At 33.1% G+C, this 5,123-nt stretch overlaps 1 long non-coding RNA gene across 1 annotated transcript; it reads left to right on the top strand.

The window, feature by feature from the left end:
- Positions 1 to 442: 442 nt before the first annotated feature.
- On the top strand, positions 443 to 4,484 carry LOC132623163 (uncharacterized). The gene is made up of 3 exons (XR_009576109.1): positions 443 to 1,234; positions 3,738 to 3,962; positions 4,282 to 4,484. It is a non-coding gene; the product is annotated as an uncharacterized LOC132623163 (long non-coding RNA).
- The last annotated feature ends 639 nt before the right edge of the window (positions 4,485 to 5,123 follow it).

Raw genomic sequence — 5,123 nt, 5'->3', positions numbered from 1 at the left:
GTTCGGTGTTTGAAATTTCTTTACTCCCAAATAATTTATTTTATTTTTGTTTGAGGCGGTAAAGATAATAGTCCAGCAAAGACAACGATGCAAGCAATGGCAGGATTTTCTTCTTGGCACGACAACCTGGACGGCAGGCGATTGATGCAACCGATTGCAGCCGTGTCGTGGCCAGACCTTCTTCGCCTGTGCCTGTATACAGATCTGAGCCTCTATTCAATCGTTTTCATCACCTTGGTATTGTTATTGTTACATTCAGACCCTCATTTTACACTGTTAGAACTTATGTCACCAAGATTTTTTTCTCATCTCTACTTAACTTTGAAGTACTGTTATTATAATTATCGGTTTCTTGAACGTGAAATAATGTGTTTGCTTGTTTCAAGAATATGCCAATAGCTATGGTCATCCATACCTATATTACATGTAAACATAAAAGTAGGTAAATGCAGTTGAATCTATTTCTAGCAGCTGAAACTATTTTTAGAATATTCCAACGCTGTTAATGGTTATATCTTTTATTCGTGATTTCTAGTCTTACAGTTACTCATAAAATTGAGGATTTACTTGTGTCCCCTGAAATTGCAAAATGATAGCTGTCACTTAAACTTATCAATTAGATTTTAAAGGAAATGTTTCCTTTTTTGTGCTGAATTGCTAGTAACAGAAAGTTAAGCCTCAATGCTATATGAAAGAACATTCTCCTTTGACTTACTCACAACATAAACAATATTGTTTTAATAAGTCTTGGTTTATAAACATGCTCAAAATGAGAAGATTGAGTAGTTATAGTTTATCTAATGTGACGGAAGTTTAAAAGCCAATCAAGTCCTTAATTCAATATAAGTCATGTTCGACAAAAATCAGCTAGCCAATCTTGACTTCAAGACTTTGTTTTTAAGAAATTCAATCTCTTCTTTAGGGAGTACACGCTATACTTGCTAAATTTCCTGATACGCTTTTTTTTTATTTACTTTATTTGATTCTTATATCACTAATGTTTCTTTAATTATGACTTGATTGTCCAGATGCTATCCTTAGTATTAAATGTGTTAAAATGCCTCATGTCACCCACTAGTCAATCTACGTGCCTTAATTGGTTATATTTTGACTTCAAATGAAATGTCCACATCTCTAAGGAGGCACATATTTCTACTAACCAATCTTTCTTCCTTTGCGAGATGTTTCTGTCTATGGAGTTTGATTGAAGACGTTGCCTTGAAGAGATATGAAGGTCATCCCTTATTCCAATCATCAACTTCTTGCTTCCCTCTCAAATTCTAATTAACTAGTGCTTTAATTGTTTTCTTACTTACTAATTAAGACTAAGCATCTAGTGATTATTTTTACTTACTATATGCTTAGTCCTTCTAAACATTTAGAGTGATATATCTAATTTATATTAATTAGTCGAGTTGCATGACGAAGTAGTTAATGTGATATTGATAGTCATTGGATTAAGCTTCTGGGTATAACTATTACATTGCTAGAGCCTTTGAATAATATTAAAAACTAATTATATACTTTTAAGAATTACTTAAGTATCACTTGCTTGCTTTGTCTAGATCTACCTATTATGTGGTACTGGAGGATAAGCTAATTTAAAATACTTAGTACTTTATCTGTCATGGGGCAATATTTAGGTAGAAAGTTAGTTCAATACATTAGTATAACTAACTACGTAGTTAAATTTTTAGATAGTCTTGAGCCCGAGTGAATGTTTGGTAAAGTTTAGGTGGATCTTTTCAAGAAATGTAAGGATGCTAAGCTCAACCCAGTTTTATTAGCCTCTGGCTTTCACCTAAATTATATCTTATAGTGCTGCATCAACTTAGGCCTAAGATAAGTAGTCTCAAGCATTGATCTTTATATATTTTCAAGAATAAACAACTCATACACTAGCCTCATTTTTTTGGCATAGTCCAGGCAATAGGGAATAAACTTTGACTTAGCCTATGAACACATCAGACTTGTAAATGTTGTATGAGAATGTTTGGTTTAGATTAGTACCGTGAAACATATCTTTAGTTGATCATGAGTAGAAGTTGGCAAAAGTAATGACCTCTAAAATTCTGTATAGTAAAAACCAAAATCTCCTTTCTCGAAAGGTGATATGTCCTAGACGTGCTCCTAATGGACATTCTATTAACTGTTTGTAGTCAGTTGATGTACATAACTAGAAAAAGATTTGATGGAATGGATTGATACAGATTCTTTCAGAGTTCTGTTTTCTTAAGCTAGTAATTGTCCGCCTTTGATGTATTTCAAACTCTCTACTTTGACAGTTTCTCTCCTAGTTTCTTTCTACTATCATCGTTGGTTGATCTTTCCTACTACTAGGTCAACTTACAAGTTTGTTGGAGAAATAATTTAACCTGATGGCTAGTGTTATAACTTGACAAATGCTAGTAGAATAGATTACTTTAATTTACAATTGGACTTCACTGTTTTTCTTTTCTCGCTAATGCACGGGTTGCGGTATATTTTTCCTGGTTTAGTTTGGACTTGAACTTGAATGCATACAAATCATTACATTAGTTCTACCATTATGGCTATCAGTTAGTTTTAGAGTATGAATTTTTATAGTCCTAAAACGTTAGCCGGCGCTTGAGTTCTTTCCTTTTATGTCTTAGTTTTCCAGTTAAACTCTACATGGGAAGTGTCTAAGATTTTGGTCGAGTCTACTTAAATTTTAGTTATCTTTTTCTAGTTGTTTCAATGGACCTGTATGCATTGATCTGGTGGGTATGACAATAGTTGAATCTTGAAGTGAAATTCTTGGATCTCCTTTGTTCTGTCGATTTGAAGGGTTGATCTGAGGACCCATGTCGCGATTTGAAGGGCTAAACTTAGTTATGATAGTTCATGACCGTAACAGAAACTATCATATGTGTTTGTTGCGAGTAAGGGCGGGCATCCAAGAAGATCAGTGAAACATATGGGCTAAGTTGTCATTGTAAGGCTTTCAAGCATTACTTTCTTCATTTGTTTTTTCAAGCTTGATGCATGTAACTAACTTGTGTGATTTGTTGCCTGCCATAATATTGTGGTGCTTCCTTGCTTTCAGGTTTGGCCTAATTTTGATTAATCTTCCACTTGTACGGTGTAGTTTTTGTTAGCCTTGCTTTAGGAGTTAATCAATCTCTCGGGGAAAATGAACTTAATATTTGAAAAGCAGTATAGAGGACTGAATAATGATGGAATTATTGAAGTGTTTGTATGATGGAAATATTGAAGTGGTTAGCCAACAAAATCAACCACGACACTGAAATATGCGAATTTTCTGGAATATTTCAGTTTAGCTTTTAGTTTGCCTCTAACATTACTATTTAGCTTTTAGTTTGCCTCTACCATTACTATGTATTGGTTAAATTTTACTGTAGTAGCATTTGGATGGATTTTATTGGTAACTAATAGTGCCTCTTCGATTGTGCTGCTTGAGACTGAATTCACTTGTTGCGCTGCTTTACACTGCGCGTAAACTGAATGTGTTGTTAATTATTTTGTGCCATATTTTTGATCTACAGTAATTTCTCTGGTTGAAATTTAAAGTGCTGGACTCGACTCTCAGAAGTTGATGTACTAGGCAGGCTCTTTGCTATTGTCAAGTTGGCAACCCAAAAATTGGTTGCAACAGCTTTTGCTGCTCGCGAACCTTTTGAACCACACATTGTTTTACCATCTGAATTTTCTTATTGCTACCTATATCCATCTTAAATTCTTTCTTTTCCTTTCAGAAGTGCTAGTCCTCTAAAATGCTCTGACATGGAGCATTCCATCTGTTGAAATAGGAAGAGCAACAACAGAAATATAGTTTCTTTGAAGGTCAAAAATACTAGGAGATAGGAAATTTCTCAAAATTGCAGCAACTTGAGCTCTCTTATAACCATTTATGCAATGTACTAATTTGATGGCGAATTCAGTCCCGTTCTACTTGGAGTTCTACCTGGAATACTCTAAAGGTTAGTAAGATATCTACCAACTATGACATGTAGTTATATCTTCGATTGTTGTTAATTAAAACAGTATCCAGGTTATCCACTAAGTAGACACCTCTCTGCCTTGAAATTTTAGAAGTTTCTTTGGGTTAAAGTCTAAATTTCATCCTACTGAAACAAAAGATATACTTTCTTGAAGATATTGAGTGGCAGCATTTGTTCAATCAAAAATAATATTTTCTCCAATTATTCTGTTAGTGGTTAAATTATTCATTTGTTTTCTAAATAAAGTAGCTTGTAGGAATTCTCTCACTTAATTGACATGAACTTATTCTTTTAACAGATCCAAAATTTGAAGTTTGAAGAACATGTCCTTTAAAGAAATTGCCGAGCAAATACAAGTGCAATAGGTTTTTATTATGTTAGTGGTGTTTTAAAGATGTTATCATTTGTACATACAATTTTAGTTTTTTAGTCTTTAAGGAGTTGATAAAAATATTGTCATACAATTTGGATGGGTATATTTTTTGGTGATATGTACATTTAGTTCTTTGTAATTTACAATGAAAATTTATAATAATATTGATTATTTGATATTATTCGCAGGTGTTTATATGTAAGTGTGTGTTATAGTATGTGACATAATAATTACTATTCGGTAACCACTTTGAAAAATATAAATATATCTAATTATTTTTGATAAAATGTGATATTAGCGAAGGGAAATGTGGTCTTTAAAACTCTTTAACGATCGGATTGTCAAATAGTTAAATGGGCATTAGCGAAAGGAATTTTGTAATTAGCGACAGAAAAATTGGTCGCTAAAAAGTAAATGTAACGATCGGAATTTTTTTCGTCGTTAAAACATCTTTAACGACTGGCCTTCAAACCCGGTCGTTAACTTTTAACGACAGGGCTTTTAATGAACGGTGACGACTGGATTGTTTCTGGTCGTTATTGATTTTTAGCGACTGGATTTGGACTTATAACGACTGGATTTCCCTCGCTAAAAGGCTATTTTTCTTGTAGTATATATAAATAAAATTTAATTGAGAATGATAATGCTTATATTTATATAGTGTTTAAGGAGTTTGTCGCTTTTGTAAATATATTAAATATCGATATCTGTTCGTTAGTTTGGCGGTTGTTATGCATTAGCTTGAGATCGTTGTCCTGTGTTAAAAT

The sequence above is a fragment of the Lycium barbarum genome, chromosome 12, assembly GCF_019175385.1.
Source record: "Lycium barbarum isolate Lr01 chromosome 12, ASM1917538v2, whole genome shotgun sequence".
NCBI classification, from domain to species: Eukaryota; Viridiplantae; Streptophyta; class Magnoliopsida; order Solanales; family Solanaceae; genus Lycium; species Lycium barbarum.
This window is presented reverse-complemented; position numbering and strand designations above follow the sequence as displayed.